Genomic DNA, 21,650 nt, shown 5'->3' with positions numbered 1-21,650 from the left:
CAAAGTTGCAGGGTACAAAATAAACCCACACAAATCCTCTGCATTCCGATATATTAGCAACAAAGTTCAACAGCAAGAGATAGAAAGAGAAATCCCATTTAAAGTTAGGGCAGACAGTATAAAATACTTAGGAGTCTACCTGCCAAAACAAACCCAGGGACTATATGAACACAATTACAAGACACTTTTTGCACAAATAAACTCAGATTTAAGTAAGTGGAAAAACATTAGTTGCTCATGGGTAGGCCGTGCTAATATAATAAAAATGACAATTCTACCCAAATTAATATACTTATTTAGTGCCATACCAATTAAACTATCAGACAATTACTTTCTAGAGCTGGATAAAATCATATCAAAATTCATTTGGAAAAACAAAAGGTCAAGAATATCAAAGGGACTAATGAAAAGAAATGCTTGGGAAGGTGGCCTAGCGCTACCAGACCTTAAACTGTACTATAAAGCAGCAATTATCAAAACCACTTGGTATTGGCTAAGAAACAGAGAGGTAGACAAGTGGAATAGACTTGGCACTCAAGATGCAGTAGGCAAGGAATATAGCAACCTTCTGTTTGATAAACCCAAGGACCCCAGCTTCTGGAATAAGAACTCATTGTTTGACAAAAATTGCTGGGAAAACTGGATAACAGTGTGGCGGAAATTAGGCATAGACCCATACCTGACACCGTACACAAGAATAAAGTCCAAATGGGTACATGATTTAGGTATAAAGATTGATACCATGAACAAACTGGAGAAGCAAGGAATAGTGTATTTATCAGATCTATGGAGAAGGGAAGAATTCTTTACTAAAGGAGAGATAGAATGCATTATGAAATGCAAAATGGATAACTTTGAGTACATTAAACTGAGAAGTTTTTGCACAACCAATCCCAATGCAACCAAAATCCGGAGGGATGTAGTAAATTGGGAAAAAATTTTTACAGCTAAGCTCGGGGATAAAGGCCTCATTTCTAGAATATATAGAGAACTGACCCAAATGTATAATCATACAAGTCATTCCCCAATTGATAACTGGTCAAAGGATATGAACAGGCAATTTTCAGAGGAAGAAATTAAAGCTATCTATAATCATATGAAAAAATGCTCTAAATCACTATTGGTTAGAGAGATGCAAATCAAAACAACTCTGAGGTACCACATCACACCTATAAGATTGGCAAACATGACAGAACAAGAAAATGATAAATGCTGGAGAGGATGTGGGAAAGTTGGAACACTAATTCATTGTTGGTGGAGCTGTGAGCGCATCCAACCATTCTGGAGAGCAATTTGGAACTATGCCCAAAGGGCTACAAAAATGTGCATACCCTTTGACCCAGCAATATCACTACTAGGACTATATCCCCAAGAGATCATAAAAATGGGAAAGGGTCCCACATGTACAAAAATATTTATAGCAGCACTCTATGTAGTTGCCAAAAACTGGAAGTCAAGGGGATGTCCATCAATTGGGGAATGGCTGAATAAATTATGGTATATGAATGTAATGGAGTACTATTGTGCCATAAGAAATGATGAACAAGAAGACTTCAGAGAGGCCTGGAAGGACTTATATGACCTGATGCTGAGTGAAAGGAGCAGAACCAGGAGAACTTTGTGCACAGCAACGACCACAGTGTGTGAGAGTTTTTTCTGGTAGACTTAGATTTTTGTAATAACACAAGAACTTCTGAAAAAAAAAAAAAATCCCAATGGTGGACCTCAAGGCAAAATGCCTTCCACACTCAAAGAGAGAAATATGGAAGTCACTCACATAATGTAGCAGATCATGTTTGTGTATGTGTATCTGTTTGTGTATCATGTTCTGATTTGTTATACGGATTCTTTCATTTATCTTAGTCTGACTACACAGCATGACTATAGTGAAAATATACTCAATAGGAAAGTATATGTAGAATCTATACAGAATTGTATGCAGTCGTGGGGAGGGAGGGAGGTAGTGAGGGGTGGGTGGGGAGGGATAAAATCGCAATTGTATGGCAGTGATTGTTAAACATTAAAAAAATAAAAAAATTAAAATAAAAAAAAAAGATTTATTTAAATCTTTAAATTTAAATTTTAAATTTTAGGATATTTAAATTTTAAATTTAGGGATTTATTCCATTTTCTACTTGAATTATTTAGACATTTGTTATAGTTCTTAGTTCCCACTGTTATAGGTTCTGTTTCAACATATACAAACACTTTCCTTGTCCAACAACATAAAAGCCATTGAGATTCTTTGATCAATATTTAATAATATCTATTGGTTAACATCTACATAGTGTTTGCTTACTACATCAAGGCATGTACTGTGGTAAACAGTTTACAATTATTATATCATTTTATCCTCACAACAACCCTGGGAGATGAATCTCTTAGTATTCCCATGGTATAGAGGAGAAAACAGATTAAGTGACTTGCTAAGGGTCATACAAGCTAGTAAGTATCTGAGGCTAAGTTTGAACTCAGACCTTTCTTACTCTAGACCTGGCACTCTATCCACCTACTGTGCTGCCTCATGATATGATATCAATATCCTAATGTTGCTCTGGACTATAAAGAAGATGTAAAGAAAGAAGTATGATATGGTGAAGGGAGATCTTTAGATTTATTAAGAACTTAAAATTTAAGTCAGAATATCAATAATTACTAGGATCCTGTTTTTTCATTCTCTGTCTTACATATCTACTAATTTTCCTTTTCTTTCTTTTCTTTCCTTATCATTCCTTATTTCCCTTTGCATTTTGAGTTATTTTTCCTACTTATTTTCCTTCTTTTACTTCTTGCTCACCTAAGAAGCAGGGGTAGAGAATTTTTAGGGACAGAACCTCTAGCTTGACCTTCAAACATAGTGTAGGTTCTAGGGAATAACATTTCACATTGAGTTAAGTGCCAAAGTTATTGTGCAAGGTAAAAAGTTGCACATATTCAAAATTTTCTTTTGTATAGAAGGCTTCAAACACAGAAGAATCTCTTGAACATCTGAAAAATATAAATAAGGAAAAATGGGTGGCCAAATACATAACTAAAGGATAAGAGCTGATTCTAAGGGTTGGTTGGTCTGGGTTTGTTGTCCTAAGGGTGGAAGAAGGGTTTAACATAAATCTCATATTGATAAGGTTCAGCTCACCTTAACATCAAAAATACTTTGTTGGGCATATTGTGGTGAATTTGATAAAGCTGGCCTTAGGGCCCAGAAAACCTAGGAAGAGCATTCATTTGAACTCAGAAGCCCAAATAAAAGAATACGAATTTTACAATCAGAGTATCTGGATCCAAATCTTATCTTCAAACCTGTATTATAGGTACAGGTAGCCTATAGGTGTCTCAGAATAAGTTAAGGAATTTAGAGTTGATTGGGATTATAGTACTTCAACTCATTAGTATGTCTGTTTTATGACTTAAAAAAAGTAAAATGAAAATGAGAAATAGTATAAATACTTGGAGATAGGTATTGTTTTTTAAATAATTGTCAGTTTGATAGAGAAAATTTAGAGTTATAGCTCTTTTAGGAGAAAAGTGAGTCACCAACTCATTTAAGCCATAGAACTGGGGATAGAAACCAGGTAAAATAACTTGACATTAGAATCTCAAGAAAGGAAGTGAAACTAGAGTCAAGGGGCTCGAAGGCTGCTCTGTTTGATTTGTTGCAGTTAGGCGAACCCAGCTGACAGAAGACTTCAATTAAAAGTTCCTGATTGTTGAGAAATTACTGATTTAATATATGTATAGTATAGGTTTGACCATATATCTCTATATAGTTAATTTATTAATTTAAACTCTTTGAACAATGTTTGTTCTGTTAGTGTCTTTATTCTTCAATCTCTGGGAATCCTGAAAACCACTCCATTCTACAAAAGAAATCACTCAACTTGGTTTGAAAACACCTGAGAGCAGAGAAAGATGGATTATATAGAAATCTGAGGCTGTAGCAAACATAGGTTGTTTTTCTAGTCTGTAACTGGGACAAGGTGAAGGAACATATGTAACAAGGCTACACAAGAGACACATTGTAAGAGAAGTGCTTTATCTGATAGGAATGTCAGGGAATTAAGAGAATTCCCCAGGAGTGAGCTGTACTGTTTTTTTAAACATAAGTTGACAGCACATTCCACAGGTTATAACTCTAAAAGTTCATGAACAAGTGGAGTACTTATTTTAGTCACAAGTAAATGGGGGAAAAGACTTGGCACGAGTGAAGCTTAGAAATTAACAAGGTTCCCAAATATAGTTTCATCAGTTTCAATGCAAAATAGGTCAAACTAAAACACACTGACAGTTTTGAGTGTAAATATCATGAGATATATCAAGAATGTATATGGTTTTTCCTCTATGGCACTAATCATTCACAAAATTATTATTTCTACATAAGACTGTCTGTTATCTCATTTTATTCACAAGTGGTTAGCAGTCAAACCAAGTACTGAGGGACAATTAAAGACAAGGTCTGTGTGGCATGATATTCATATTTTGCCCTGCCAATTTACCTAAACTTACCTCAATGATGGTGGTTTGCCTGAACAGAGAAATGAACTCTGGACCCTCAGATTAAAGGTTTGATGCTCTACCAACAGAGTGTCTGTGCCTACATTGTTTGAATACGAAAAGCATGCTTGCCAAAAAGTTTATTTAATGGAGAACTCACAGAGGGTAGGTGCTCTCATGGTGGTCAGAAGAAATAATACAAGAGTACTCTCAAGGTGTCTCTTAAGAACTTTGGAATTGTTTGACATGGGACACATTGGCACAGTGGACCACTTGGCATGTCATACCTGCATCGGAGAAGGTGCTGGGCTATATGAGCACAGCAGAACTGAAATAATTTGAAAGAAACATGAGATGTGCAAATTTATACAAGTCACCTCAAATTTCTCATGGACTATTTGTGCCTGACCTGGGGTAGAACATTGTGAGCTTCTGTGGGTTGATCATCCACAGTTGGACAAATTGTAACTTGATTCTAGCATAGGGATGTCATTTTGGTCCTCATCAAGAATGAAAGACAGCAACCAACCATCTTACTGGCATTTAGGTTGTAGGCCTAACATTCTATGACCCTTCCATGTGCAGTGCAAAAGGTATCTATCCATATATAACCTTTATATATTTATCTCGTCTACAACAATTTATAGCTATACTACAGCTAAAATTCTATCAATAAATTTACCTCTGAGTACATAGTGGCAATACAAATATAAAGCTGATCCCAAGGTCAGGAAGATTTTGGTTTAAGCACTACCTCTGACATGTACTGGCTTAAGGCAAGTCACTTCATTTATTAGTATTAGAGGAAACGTTATAGAACCATTTGCTGCATCTTTCATAGAAATTATTGACAAGAAGCATGAAGTCACAAGTCCATCCCAAACCAAAATTAATTTCTGTATCTATGTCTGTGTCTCTCTGTCTCTCTCTGTGTCTCTCTCTGTGTCTGTCTGTCTCTTTCTCTCTCTCCCTCTCCCCCTTTCCCTCACTATCTCATAAACATGTCTAGGTTCACATGTAAGTATACATTGTTTTTCACAGCTAGCCTAATTCTTGTCTCATTGGTGCCCTCTTCAGCTTCCAAATGCCATCATTTCCCTTTACATACCCAATTTCTCAGTCCCACATCCCCTAAGACAGGGTTGGGGAACCTGTATGGCCTTGAGACAACATGTAGGGAGCTCACATTTACAAAAAGGAAAAGGAAAGAAGCACAAAAGAAAAGCACCCCCCTACACACAAAAACAAACCACCTAAATTGTACTGACCTAACTCAACCAAAATCATACTTAGACTATTAATCCTAGTCTACGTGACATTGATACATTTGTGATTATGTTTTTGCTATGTATATATCTAGTCTGTATGTATTTACAGTGTGGATCAGACAATTCCAATTTAGAAATAGCCTAGTCACATTTTTTTGCAATCATTTAGGTTTACACAGAACTAAGACTATAACCTCCATTCATGGTGGTAACCAATTAATTCTTATATACCAAGGATTATGTTAGTATCTTTTGACTCTGGTAATGATTTCAGTCCATCATGGTAATAGCAGCCCACAATGTGAACTGGATGTAAAATCTCTTAAAGTAACTGCTCATAAACACTGCAAATTTCCTCACTAAGAGAAAAAATGGTTTTCCTTTTTTAGTAAACAGATCAGTATCTTACAATTATATTGCTTTTATCTTAAGCTAAAGAGACCTTTTGATTCTGTCAAAATCAGAGTTTGAGGGGGCGGAGCCAAGATGGAGGAGTAGAGAGACGCACATACACATAGCTCGGAACCCACAACCCATAGAACATCTGTAAAAAGTAACTCACGGCGAATTCTGGAGCAGTAGAGGCCACAGAACAGTGGAGGGAAGATTTCTGTTCCAGAGGGACCTGCAAACTTCTTGCAAAAGCTCCTTTGCGCCACGGACTGGGCACCGGGACTGGGAGCTGAGTACAGCCCTGCCACGCCCACAGCACCGAGAGGAGCAGATCTGAGCTGGCTTCAGAGACGGGATCTCCAGCAGCCACACATGTCCCTCCACCCACAGGTGATGGGGGTCGGTGAGAGGGTCTCTTTGGAGGGTCGAGAGGGGAGTGGGGTGCCCCCATAACTCAGGCCCCCTCGGGAGGCAGCAGCTGAGGCAGCAGCAGACCAGGGCTCTCCAAGCAGGCAGGAGCCTGGATCCATTGTTGAAGGTCTCTGCATAAACCCCCTGAGGGAACGGAGCCCATGAGGTGGCCCTGCCATGACCTGAGCACCTGGACTTAATTTCACACTGAATAGCAGCCCTGCCCCCACCCAAACCCCTGAGGCTGGGAAGCAACATTTGAATCTCAGATCCCAAGCATTGGCTGGGAGGATTAGGAGGCGAGGTGGGTGTGAGGAGAATATTCAGAAGTCAAGTCACTGGCTGGGAAAATACCCAGAAAAGGGAAAAGAAATAAGACTATAGAAGTTACTTTCGTGGTGAACAGGCATTTCTTCCCTGCCTTTCTGATGAGGAAGAACAATGCTTACCATCAGGCAAAGACACAGAAGTCAAGGCTTCTGTATCCCAACCCACTCAATGGGCTCAGGCCATGGAAGAGCTCAAAAAGAATTTTGAAAATCAAGTTAGAGAGTGGAGGAGAAGCTGGGAAGAGAAATGAGAGACATTCAGTCAAAGCATGAACAGCAGGTGAGCACCCTGCTAAAGAAGACCCAAAAAAATGCTGAAGAAAAATAACACCTTGAAAAATAGGCTAACTCAATTGGCAAAAGAGGTTCAAAAAGCCAATGAGGAGAAGAATGCTTTCAAAAGCAGAATTAGCCAAATGGAAAAGGAGGTTCAAAAGCTCACTGAAGAAAAGAGTTCCTTCAAAATTAGAATGGAACAGATGGAGGCTAATGACTTTATGAGAAACCAAGAAATCACAAAACAAAACCAAAAGAATGAAAAAAATGGAAGAGAATCTGAAATATCTCATTGGAAAAACAACTGACCTGGAAAATAGATCCAGGAGAGACAATTTAAAAATTATGGGACTACCTGAAAGCCATGATGAGAAAAAGAGCCTAGACATCATCTTTCATGAAATTATCAAGGAAAACTGCCCTGACATTCTAGAACCAGAGGGCAAAATAAGCATTCAAGGAATCCACCGATCACCGCCTGAAAGAAATCCAAAAAGAGAAACTACTAGGAACATTGTGGCCAAATTCAAGAGTTCCCTGATCAAGGAGAAAATATTGCAAGCAGCTAGAAAGAACCAGTTCAAGTATTGTGGAAATACAATCAGGATAACACAAGATGTAGCAGCTTCTACATTAAGGGATCGAAGGGCATGGAATAGGATATTCCAGAAGTCAAAGCAACTAGAACTAAAACCAAGAATCACCTACCCAGCAAAACTGAGTATAGTACTTCAGGGGAAAAATTGGTCTTTCAGTGAAATAGAGGACTTTCAAGCATTCTTGATGAAAAGACCAGAGCTGAAAAGAAAATTTGACTTTCAAACTGTTTACATTCCTACATGGAAAGACAACATTTGTATCTCTTGAAACTTTTCAGTATCTGGGTACTGGGTGGGATTACACACACACACAGCACACGCACACGTGCACACACATAGAGACAGAGTGCACAGAGTGAATTGAAGAGGATGGGATCATATCTTAAAAAAATGAAATCAAGGGGGCGGAGCCAAGATGGCAGAGTGAAAGCAACGACTCACCTAAGCTCCTGGACTAACTCCTCTGGATATCTCTGAAGGGAGAATCTGACCAGACTTTGGAGGTGTGGAATCCAGTGGGTGACAGACTTTGGCAGATTCGGAGCCCAGGTTGGACTGGAAGGTCCACGGGAAGGATCTGTTCTGCGGGGGTGAGCCCCGAGCGCACAACGCAGGGTGGTCAGCGCAGCAGGGCGGAAGGGACCTGAGAAGTCTGAGAGTGGCGGGCGAAACCAGCGGAACAGGAGATGGGCCAAACTGAGCCGGTGAGAGCCACTGAGCACCAGATATCAGCGCAGCAGCCCTTGAAACCTTCAGTCTGAAGACTCAGCTTCAGTAAGTCACCTACTGGAACTTCTGGGAGCTAGGATGGCAGAGTGATCAGTAAATGCTCTCTCCTCCCCCCTGATGACCATGAAAGAACCATGAAATTCTTCCCCAGATAAATCCTGGATCAGCGGGAACAGCAGAAGGGGGCAAATAGTCTCATAACACCAGAGGCTAGAAAAATAGCAAAGGGGGATTCTTCCTACTGTGGCGGAGGCGATCTGGAAGGACAGATGACCCAGGGCAGAGAAAATTTTCACTGAGAACCAGGCAAGCCTCACAGCCGGGAGACAAGCCCCAGGAGGGGCGGGAACACGCATTAGCTTCTAGGCGTGCCCCAGCCCTCCAGGGGAAAAGGGAAGACAATAGGGAAGCTGGGATCACCATCTCCTGACCTTGCCTTTGCCTCAGGTCAGCTGAGGAGATCTCCTGAGACCAGACCACCCCTCCCACACACCTAACAAGCTAACCCCAAGGTTGATCTGGGAAACAAAAAAAAAAAAAAAGCCTGCTTTTAGCCTAGATACACATCAGCTCAACTTAAAGATCTGTACCTTCTGACTGAAAGAACCAGAAGCTACAACTCTCAGCCAACATAATGAATCGGAAAAAGCAGACGAAAAGTGAAAAAACCATAGAATCTTTCTATGGGGATAAGGACCAAAACACAAACACCAAAGAGGTCAGAGCTGAGACTGTACTTCCATCTGAAACCTCAGATGGGACTATGAATTTCTCACAAGCACAACTAGATTACCTGGAACATCTGAAGAAGGATATAAAAGAAAAACTGGCCAATGATTTTAAAATTATAAAAAAAGAATTCACTGATGAGAACATCACTCTGAAAAGGAAAATTGAACAAATGGAAAAGGAAGTGCAAAAATTAACTGGAGAGAATAATTCCCTAAAAGGAAGAGTTAATCAAATGGAAAAGAAAACCCAAAACCTAATTGGGAAAATTGATCAGATGGAAAAGGAAACCCAAAACCTAACTGGGAAAATTGGTTGAATGGAAAAAGAAGTACAAAAATTAAATGGAGAAAATAGCTCCTTAAAGGGAAAAATTGGTCAGATGGAAGAGGAGATGCAAAAGCTAACTGAAGAAAACAATACAATGAAGATTAGAATTGGGCAAGTAGAAACTAATGACTCAATGAGGCAACAAGAATCAGTCAAACAAAATCTAAAGAAAGAAAAGATAGAAGAAAATGTAAAATATTTAATTGGAAAAACAACTGACCTGGAAAATAGATCCAGGAGAGAAAATTTAAGAATTATTGGCCTGCCAGAAACCCATGATGAAGAAAAGAGTATGGACAATATCTTCCAGGAAATCATCAAGGAAAACTGCCCAGAAGTACTAGACTCAGAGGGCAAAATAGTCATCGAAAGAATCCACCGTTCCACTCCCGAAAGGGATCCCAAACTCAAAACCCCAAGAAATATCGTTGTCAAATTCCAGAGCTATCAAGTGAAGGAGAAAATACTGCAAGCAGCCAGAAAGAAACAATTCAAATATCAAGGGCACACAGTCAGGATCACACAGGACCTTGCAGCTTCTACATTAAAAGATTGAAAGAATTGGAACACAATATTCCATAAGGCAAAGGAGTTGGGACTTCAACCAAGGATCAACTACCCAGCAAAGTTCAGCATAACATTTCAGGCAAGGAGAAAGTCATTCAACGAAATAAGGGATTTCCAGAGCTTCCTGACCAAAACACCAGAACTCAATAGACAATTTGATCTTCAAATGCAGGTCTCCAGAGAATCATAAAAAGGTAAACAGAGGGGAAAAAACAAAAACAAAAACTTGCTTCTCAATTAGGCAAACTGTTTACCTCCCTATAAGGGAAGATGATACCTGTTAATCTTGAGAACTGTGCAGCTATTATGATAAAAGGGATATATGTAGAGGGAACGGGCATAAAGTATATGATGTCATGTCAAAAATATGATTTAAGTATGAGAAGGGATTGTAATAGGAGGTGTGAAAAGGGGGAAGCAGAAAATGGCCAATTATATCACAGGAAGAAGTACAAAACTATAGTAGAGGGAAGGAGGGGAGGGAGATGAGCATTGTTTGAGAGGTACTCTCATCTGATTTGTTCAAAGGAGGGAACAATAATCTTAAGTAGATAATCCTAACTAGCTCTATAGGTAGTAGGAGGGGAAGGGGGAAGAAAGGGGAGGGTGGCTAAAAGGGAGGAAAGAAGCAATAAGAGTAAAGGGGAGTAAAAGGGAGGGGGGCTAAAAGAAGGAGGGGAAGGCTGCAGGAGGAGGGGGAGAAAAGTGAATACTATTGAGGAGGGGAAGGGAGACAGGAGAGCTAAAAGAACAAATGGTGGGAAAGAGGTTGGAGCGAAATACACAGATTGTAATCATAACTGTGAATGTGAATGGGATGAACTCTCCCATGAAACGGAGACGGATAGCAGAATGGATTAAAAGCCATAATCCAACAATATGCTGCTTACAAGAAACACATTTTAAATGGGGGGATATACATAGGATAAAGGTCAAAGGATGGAGCAGAATATATTGTGCTTCAGCTCATGTAAGAAAGGCAGGAGTAGCAATCCTAATCTCAGACAAAACGAAAGCAGAAATAAATATAATCAAAAGGGATAAGGGTGGAAACTCTATCCTGCTAAAAGACACCTTAGACAATGAAGCAATATCATTACTAAACATGTATGCTCCAAGTGGTATAGCATCCAGATTCTTAGAGGAGAGGTTGGGGGAGTTGAAGGAAGAAATTGATAGCAAAACTATACTAGTGGGGGACCTCAACCTCCCCCTCTCTGAACTAGATAAATCCAACCTCAAAATAAACAAGAAAGAGGTTAAGGAGGTAAATAAAACTCTGGATAAGGTAGATATGATAGATCTTTGGAGAAAATTAAATGGGAATAGAAAGGAATGTACCTTTTTCTCAGTGGTACATGGAACATTTACAAAAATTGACCATGTACTAGGACATAAAAATCTCACAATCCAGTGCAGAAAGGTAGAGATAATCAATGCATCCTTTTCACATAATAATGCATTAAAAATTACATGTAATAAAGGCCATAGAAAGAGAAACCAAAAATCAATTGGAAACTAAATAATCTAATTCTAAAGAAGGGTTGGGTTAAGGAAGAAATCATAGAAACAATCAACAATTTCATTCAAGAGAATGACAATAGTGAGACAACATACCACAACTTATGGGATACTGCAAAAGCAGTTATTAGGGGAAGTTTTATATCTTTGAATGCTTACATAAATAAAATAGAGAAAGAGGAGATCAATGACTTGGGCTTGCAGTTGAAAAAGCTAGAAAAAGAACAAATTGAAAATCCCCAAGTAAATACCAAATTAGAAATACTGAAAACCAAAGGAGAGATTACTAAAATTGAAATTAAGAAAACTATTGAATTAATAAATAAAACCAATAGTTGGTTTTATGAAAAGCTAATAAAATTGATAAACCTTTGGTCAATCTGATTAAAAAAAAGAAAGAAGAAAATCAAATTACTAATATTAAAAATGAAAGGGATGAACTCACCTCCAATGAGGAGGAAATTAAAACAATAATTAGAAACTACTTTGCCCAACTTCATGCCCACAAATTCGATAATCTAAATGAAATGAATGAATATTTTAAAAAATACAAATTGCCCAGATTAACAGAAAAGGAAGTTAAATACTTAAACAACCCCATCTCAGAAAAAGAAATTGAACAAGCCATCAATGAACTCCCTAGGAAAAAATCTCCAGGGCCAGATGGATTCACAAGTGAATTCTATCAAACATTTAAAGAACAGTTAATTCCAATTCTACATACACTATTTTTGAAAATCGGGGAAGAAGGAGTCCTCCCAAATTCTTTCTATGATATAAATATGGTTTTGATACCCAAACCAGGAAGAGACAAAACAGAGAAAGAAAATTATAGACCAATTTCCCTAATGAATATAGATGCAAAAATTTTAAATAAGATTTTAGCAAAACGAATACAGCATCTTATCACGAGATTAATACATTATGATCAGGTAGGATTCATACCAGGACTACAGGGCTGGTTCAATATTAGGAAAACTATTAGCATTATCGATCACATCAACAACAAAGCTAACAAAAACCACATGATTATCTCAATAGATGCAGAAAAAGCTTTTGACAAAATACAACACCCATTCCTACTAAAAACACTGGAGAACGTAGGAATAAAGGGAACTTTCCATAAAATAATAAGCAGTATCTATCTAAAACCTTCAGCAAGCATTATATGCAATGGGGATAAGCTAGATGCATTCCCAATAAGATCAGGGGTGAAACAAGGTTGTCCATTATCACCACTATTATTCAATATGGTACTAGAAAAGTTAGCTGTAGCAATTAGACAACATAAAGATATTCAAGGAATTAAAATAGCCAAAGAAGAAACTAAGTTATCACTCTTTGCAGATGATATGATGATTTACCTAGAGAATCCCAGAGATTCAAGTAAAAAATTACTTGAATTAATAAACAACTTTGGCAAAGTTGCAGGGTACAAAATAAACCCACACAAATCTTCTGCGTTCCTATATATTAGCAACAAAGTCCAACAACAAGAAATAGAAAGAGAAATCCCATTTAAAGCTAGGGTAGACAGTACAAAATACTTAGGAGTCTACCTGCCAGAACAAACCCAGGGATTATATGAACACAATTACAAGACACTTTTTGCACAAATAAAGTCAGATTTAAATAAGTGGAAAAACATTAGTTGCTCATGGGTAGGCCGTGCTAATATAATAAAAATGACAATTCTACCTAAATTAATATACTTATTTAGTGCCATACCAATTAAACTATCAGACAATTACTTTCTAGAGCTGGATAAAATAATATCAAAATTCATTTGGAAAAACAAAAGGTCCAGAATATCAAAGGAACTAATGAAAAGAAATGCTTGGGAAGGTGGCCTAGCGCTACCAGACCTCAAACTCTACTATAAAGCAGCAATTATAAAAACCACTTGGTATTGGCTAAGAAACAGAGAGGTAGACAAGTGGAATAGACTTGGCACTCAAGATGCAGTAGGCAAGGAATATAGCAACCTTCTGTTTGATAAACCCAAGGACCCCAGCTTCTGGGATAAGAACTCATTGTTTGACAAAAATTGCTGGGAAAACTGGATAACAGTGTGGCGGAAATTAGGCATAGACCCATACCTGACACCGTACACAAGAATAAAGTCCAAATGGGTACATGATTTAGGTATAAAGATTGATACCATGAATAAACTGGAGAAGCAAGGAATAGTGTATTTATCAGATCTATGGAGAAGGGAAGAATTCTTTACTAAAGGAGAGATAGAAAGCATTATGAAATGCAAAATGGATAACTTTGATTACTTTAAACTGAGAAGTTTTTGCACAACCAAACCCAATGCAACCAAAATCCGGAGGGATGTAGTAAATTGAGAAAGAATTTTTACAGCTAAGCTCAGGGATAAAGGCCTCATTTCTAGAATATATAGAGAACTGACCCAAATGTATAATCATACAAGTCATTCCCCAATTGATAAATGGTCAAAGGATATGAACAGGCAATTTTCAGAGGAAGAAATTAAAGCTATCTATAATCATATGAAAAAATGCTCTAAATCCCTATTGATTAGAGAGATGCAAATCAAAACAACTCTGAGGTACCAAATAACACCTATAAGATTGGCAAACATGACAGAACAAGAAAATGATAAATGCTGGAGAGGATGTGGGAGAGTTGGAACACTAATTTATTGTTGGTGGAGCTGCGAGCGCATCCAGCCATTCTGGAGAGCAATTTGGAACTATGCCCAAAGGGCTACAAAAATGTGCATACCCTTTGACCCAGCAATATCGCTACTAGGACTATATCCCCAAGAGATCATAAAAATGGGAAAGGGTCCCACATGTACAAAAATATTTATAGCAGCACTCTATGTAGTTGCCAAAAACTGGAAGTCAAGGGGATGTCCATCAATTGGGGAATGGCTGAATAAATTATGGTATATGAATGTAATGGAGTACTATTGTGCCATAAGAAATGATGAACAAGAAGACTTCAGAGAGGCCTGGAAGGACTTGTATGACCTGATGCTGAGTGAAAGGAGCAGAACCAGGAGAACTTTGTGCACAGCAATGACCACAGTGTGTGAGAGCTTTTTCTGGTAGACTTGGATTTTTGTAATAATGCAAAAACTTCTTATAAAAAAAAAAAATAAATCCCAAAGGTGGTTCTCAAGGCAAAATGCCTTCCACACTCTGAGAAAGAAATATGAAAGTCACTCACAAAATGTAGCAGATCATGTTTGTGTATGTGTTTGTGTTTGTGTATCATGTTCTGATTTGTTATACGATTTCTTTCATTTATCTTAGTCTTACTACATAGCATGACAATAGTGAAAATATACTCAATAGGAAAGTATATGTAGAATCTATACAGAATTGTATGCAGTCGTGGGGAGGGAGGAGGGTAGCGGGGGGGTAGGTGCAGGGGGATAAAATCTCAATTGTATGGCAGTGATTGTTAAACATTAAAAAATAAAAAAAAATAAAAAAATAAAAAAAAAGAAAATAAACAGATAACAGCAGAAGTAATTTCAAAAGAAAGTTCAAGGTTAAATTTTAATTAAATGAAAAAATATAGAAAAAATACCTATAGTGAGGTAAATGCAAACCACATATAACAGTTCACAGTTTAATAAGCAAATCTCTTTTTTGCTTTTCTTCACATATTGAAACATTCCTGTTTGTTATATTTATCAATTTCATAATACAAAAGAGAAATTTTAAGAAAAGACTGAGGAAAATTCAATATTGCTCATGAAAGGTTTTTAATAAAGATTAATCTTCACAATAGAATGAGTTCTCAAGTGAACAGACCAAATCAGTAAGTTCATCAGTGGTTGGTTCACTAAATTCTTCTCATTTGTTGCACTCAAATCCACCCATTTGGCCACCTATATAAATCTATAACAACCACCAGAGGTTTAGACTACCCTCTCCTACAATGCATCATTTTGTTTGCTATTTATTTGTCTGAATATAGAAAAAGGTAGCAGAGTGGGTGCATTTCTGGTACTGGAGTCAGGAAGACCTGAGCTCAAATCTAGCCTCAGACATGCACTAGTTGCATGACTCTGGGCAATTCACTTAACTTCTGTTTGCTTCAGTTTCCTCATCTGTGAAATGGGGATAATAAATAGCACCTACCTCCCAGAGTTGTTCAGAGAACCAAATGAGGTAATAATTGTAAAGGACTTAGCATGGCACATAGTAAGGGTGTGTAATGGTAATTTAAATGGGAAGATCTTTCCCATTTATTAATAGGTCCATGTGACCTGCCTTGGTCACATGGAAGTCTGAGTCACATGGAGACTATGGTGGGAGGAGTTTGTTGAAAACATGGAGCAGGAAGGGTGGAACAGAAAGAAGGAGAGCTAGAGCAGAGCTGAGAGGAAATTAGTGAGAGAACATTGAGAACTGAAGGATGCAGGCAAGCAGGCAGCTGACTAGCATGAGTGAAAGAACTCGTTTGTGATTTTGTTTAAGGAGACTGCTTGTAATGGACCTGGTTTGTGGGAAGTCTAGCAGGGGGAGGCTTGGGGATGATGCTGTCCTCTGCAGTGTTATTATGTATAGATATTTGTTTCTATGATGGATTTGGCTTTCTGGTGTCTGAATAAATGTTTTGGTTCTGTCTTCCATGAAAAAAAAAATGAAATCAAGCAGTGAGAGAGAAATATATTGGGAGGAGAAAGGGAGAAATGGAATGGGGCAAATTATCTCTCATAAAAGAGGCAAGCAAAAGACTTATTAGTGGAGGGAGAAAGAGGGGAGGTGAGAGAAAAACATGAAGTTTACTCTCATCACATTCCACTAAAGGAAAGAATAAAATGCACACTCATTTTGCTATGAAAACTATCTTACAATACAGGAAAGTGGGGGATAAGGGGATAAGCAGGGTGGGTGGGATGATGGAAGGGAGGGCATGGGGAGGAGGGAGCAATTTGAGGTTGACACTCACAGGGAGGGACAGGATCAAAAGAGAATAGAAGTAATGGGGGACAGGATAGGATGGAGGGAAATATAGTTAGTCTTACACAACACAACTATTATGGAAGTCATTTGCAAAACTACACAGATTTGGCCTATATTGAATTGCTTGGCTTCCAAAGGGAAGGGGTGGAGAGGGAGGGAGGTAAAGAAGTTGGAGCTCAAAGTGTTAGGAACAGCTGTCGAGTAATGTTCTTGCCACTAGGAAATAAGAAATACAGGTAAAGGGATACAGAAAGTTATCTGGCCCTACAGGACAAAAGAGAAGATGGAGACAAGGGCAGAGAGGGATGATAGAAGAGAGAGCAGATTGGTCATAGGGGCAATTAGAATGCTTGGTGTTTGGGGGGGGGAGGGCACAAAAGGTGAGAAAATTTGTAACCCAAAATTTTGTTAAAATGAATGTCAAATAAATAAAAAAAACAAAACAAAACAAAAATCAGAGTTTGATAAAGATGACATGTAATAAGGTCAGATACTTTGAACTCATACTTTCCTGTTCTCTCTGCTGAGAAATGGCCTACAGGTAATTTTGCAAAGAATGTTAATGAAACCTGAATTAAGTAGGAGATAACTTTTCTCCCAGAAGTTCTTTATTCATTTGTTGATATTGCCCCTAAAATAGTTAAAGAAAATGTGTGATTATGTTTATGTAGACAGCAACATTATAAATAATATTCAAACGCTAAAAGATCAAGCAATATTCAAAGGCTCTCTTCTACTGGACTTCCCTGAATGCTATTCTTATCTAGTCATCTAGCATCTATCCTCTGGAAATTGCTTGCCACTACCAACTTTTGAATTTCATATCCTGAAGGTCAGATCCTACACTCCTAGTTGCACTGTACTAGAATACAATGACTTAAAAACCAAAATGACAGAAAAAAGCACACCTCTCCTTGAAAAAGGCAGGCTAAGACCTCTTTACCATGGTTTTGTCATCCACCAAACAAAATACAGATAGAGGATACCAAGGCAAAACATAAATAAAGATTTTTATTTTGGATTATTCTGGATCTGGAAGAGGGTCTGCAGTCCTTTGTTGGACACTATTTGATTTAGGATTAGAAATTCTCAAGTTTATTTTTCTTAAATATCACACAAATTATTTAGAACCGTTACAAAAAATGTTTTCCTGAGGTTTAGCTTTTAGACATCCATGTAGCATTTGTAGCCCCAGAAACCTCTTGGGAACTAGTGGATAGACCATCATTTGGAATCAACAGTTATTCAACATCTGCACTGTGATCTTTCTGGGTCTGAAAGGGAGGATAGAGGCTGGAGATAACAGAGTATTCTGGAGTTCACAGGTCAGTTAGGGAGACAAGAATGACCTATCCAAAGTCCTGAACAGCATCATAGGAAAGGAGCTAGGCCTTCTGGGAAGATGCTGTATCTGAGGCAGACATGGAGGGATTTAGCTTGCATGCATGACTTGGAAAAGGGGCAGGAACAAAAAAAAAGAAAAATTAAAAAAAAGAAAAGAACACCAAATAAGACAATGCCACTGAATTACACAGTGAGTGTATGAAGGAGGAGATGTAGAAAGTGTGAGATGTCTAATTTACAAAATTAGAAACTCTTGCTCTCTTGAAAACTCCGAAACTTGTGCATATAAAGGACATTCTCAGGAGGTGGAGAATTTTAGAAACAGTCAGAAAAAGAAGCAATCAGAAGATGGCTGGGAAATCTGAATCTTAGGCTTTCACCATGTGCTTTTTAAAACAATAGCCATTAAATGCTACTACTGAAACAAAGGCGAGGGGTGAACTATTGCACTACTTAAATCTATCAGTCTAATGGAGGAAAAATATGGGAAAAGAAAGAGGCCAGTCAAAATATTTTTGCAGTTTATTTTTGTAGATCTCAAGGAAATGATATTTATTCCAAAAAAAGTCCATCACTCCTGACTCTCAGTCACCAGCCATCTTTCCAACAGCCCAGTCATTAGGAATCAATCAATGGAAACATTTTTGTCACCATAACAAGGTGCTAAAGTATGTTCTTGTTTCCATGATGGTACTCTTCAGACAAAAGTTTGAATCTTGTAACCTTATTGAATTGAGATAATTTATCTAAATTGATTTAGAGACTTCACTGATCAATCCTTTTTACATATAAAAAAGACCAATGAACCGTATTTGACTTGTTGGTATTTACAATTTAACTTCTTTACCTGATAACAGTGGGTGTTTTTGATCCTGAAAAGTATTGGGAAAAGGTATATAAAAGTCCAAAATACAGCATGGAGAAATAGTAATGCTAAATGTAGAGAAAGTATTGGAAGTTAAGCATAGTGCTATCCTCTTTATCACTATTATTATAGTGATTGAGGCTGTCTTTAGAGAGAATTCCAAAGCAGTTCTGGGTATTATACTACCTAACAGTAGTCTTTGCAGGCATATGCATCATCATGTGGCAGAGTGCCTTGCTATTTGTTACAAACTACCCTGTGCAGCTTTACCAAAAATGATAACTTTCCATTTCTGAAAGATATGCTGCTGTATAATATTTAAAAAGTTGGTTATTTTTCCTTCCCTTGTTTCTGAAACAATTATATTGAAGACCATAAGCCTAATTGTTAGATGATTTTTCTGTCCTCAAGCCTTACCTTTCTCTAACAATTGCTTGTCATCACTTAAAGTCTCCTGAACTGTTATTTGTACTGTGTATAATTCATTATAGAATGCAGAGTGTGTGGAGGGTATAGAGTTAGAAAGCAGGCTTTGGGAAGAAATTCAGAGAAGCTGAAACAGATAAAGCAGTATAAGATGCCACTTTTCCTTGCTCCCCACACCTATCCCCAATATGCACAAACTAATAGATGCAAACATTTTTTCCCTTTAAAATAATGCATATGTTCATGCAATATGTGGTTACAAATGTTTATTGTAAAAACTCACCAAGATGAGGAAATCACCTCCACTTAAGCAATGGGGTGGAGTTGTTAAGTGGCACCGTTAACTAAGAATAATCAAGTCACAGAGACATGACTGAACAACTATAAAAGTCAACTCTCCAAGTAGAAAGGAACCTGGGAGCTATCCATGGTTCTCAGGAAGAAAACAATACAACACCGAAAACAGTGACATGACTACAAAAGGAATTCAGGGGATGAGTCAGAGGCAGCTTGCTTGTTTTAGAAGAGTAATGATGCTTCTACTTTTCTAGGTTATAGTAAGAGACTGAGCTCAAAGATCATTGATTTTTGAGTGATAAGTCTAGCTCAAATTCCACATTTTGTAGCTAAGAAGAAAAGATGTTACTGTAGACTTAAGTTCTCAGTTAGTAAGTTGTAGAACACAAAACTAAACTCAAGTCACCTGACCCAAAATCCAATGATCTTTCAGCTATGAAATATTCATGCTTAAGTTAAGAAGTAGAGAACAGGGTAAAGAATTCTATGAAGATGACCATCATTTTGTCTACATTGATATTCATGGGATTGGGCATAGATGTAAACCAAGAGCTGCAGATAATGAAATTACTTCATGTAAGTCTAGAATAGGCATATAAATAATGTGTTTGATTAAGGGAAGATGATCAGGACAAGAGACCAAAAATTTGCTAGGAAAGAGTGGCAGAGTCAACATTTCAGAGGAGCAGGAAGGACATCTGTGAACATACACACACACACACACACACACACACACACACACACACACAACACATCAAAGAAATCTAGAAAATTCACCAGACAGAATCCTGATACGCTAATACAGAAAAACTCAGTCAGTTATTTGTCCAGTTCAGGTACATATAGAAAGCATGTCTGTCATTATTAGGAATGGGGTTAGGCTAGGAGAACTCTAGCACCCATGCAGAGGCAACAAACTTGGGCAAAAGTAGATCTGAGATTTGTTCTGGGACACTGAGACACATATCCTAAAGCGCTGTGACTGGAGTGACAGGTACCAACTGGCAGCTTTGTTGACTACTATCCAGTTTCACAGTGCATATCCAGGGCAAAACTGAGAAGTAGATCTGTAGCCCAAAGAACCATTCCCAGGCAGGGAAATCTTGTGTAGTATATCAAGAAAGGAAGAAGTTCAGAAGCAAGCATCTATGATGTGACTCAGACCTCAGAAGCAGAGAAGGAGCTCAGTTCAAACTTCGAGCTCAGTCTGTAGATAAATAAAAGGGGAAAATTCATAGACCACAGGTGACCTTATAATGCTGTCACTCTGAACCAGATCTTTACAGCTGTCTGTTAAGTGCTAAGCCCAGAAGCATTCTGTGTTCAGCCCCAAAGCCAGCTCAGGAACTTATAGAAAAGAGAATAGAGGTTAGGGAGGCAGCAAATGAATTTTATCTTGGATCATACCACTTTGGGAGCACTGAAAGTTTGTAGGTCCCCAGCCTGTCCCTGAAATCCTGGAATAACACAACACTAAATATCTTTAAAAAGTCAGTAACCAAATTAGCATTAGCAATACATTTCCTCAACAAAGACTGACCCAAACATTAAGTGTGAAGTCTGGAAATAGACTGGACAAATGAGCAAATTTAAAAAAAAAAATTGAGTTATTATGATGACAGGAAAGCCCAAGAAACAAATGTAGAAGAGAATGACACCAAAACTGCTACAAACAAAAATTTATAGAAAAATTAAACTTGCACAGAAGTTCAACAGGAATTTCTAGAAGAGATGAAGCAAGAGTCAAAAAGTGCTTGAAAGTATTTTTCATTTTCAATAAAATGAGAGAACTTGAGGAAGAAAAAATGGAATATAAATGAGTGGCACAAAAACCTGAATTCATCGGCATAAGAGGTATGAAAGAGGTACACCCTGCCCAAGAAACAAGATGCCGAAAAATATAATGGATCTAATAGAAGCCAATGGCTCCATTAGACAAAATAAATTGTAAAACATTAAAAGACTGAAAAAATAGGAGGAAATATAAGTTGTTTCCTAACAAAAAATGACAGATCTAAAAAACATCAAGGATAAAAAATATTTCCAATAACTGGCCTATATAAATGTTATAATCAAAATCAAAAGGAATCTAGACATCACATTTCAAGAAATCTTAAAAGACT

Source organism: Notamacropus eugenii, chromosome 2, assembly GCF_028372415.1.
Source record: "Notamacropus eugenii isolate mMacEug1 chromosome 2, mMacEug1.pri_v2, whole genome shotgun sequence".
NCBI lineage: Eukaryota > Metazoa > Chordata > Mammalia > Diprotodontia > Macropodidae > Notamacropus > Notamacropus eugenii.
This window is presented reverse-complemented; position numbering follows the sequence as displayed.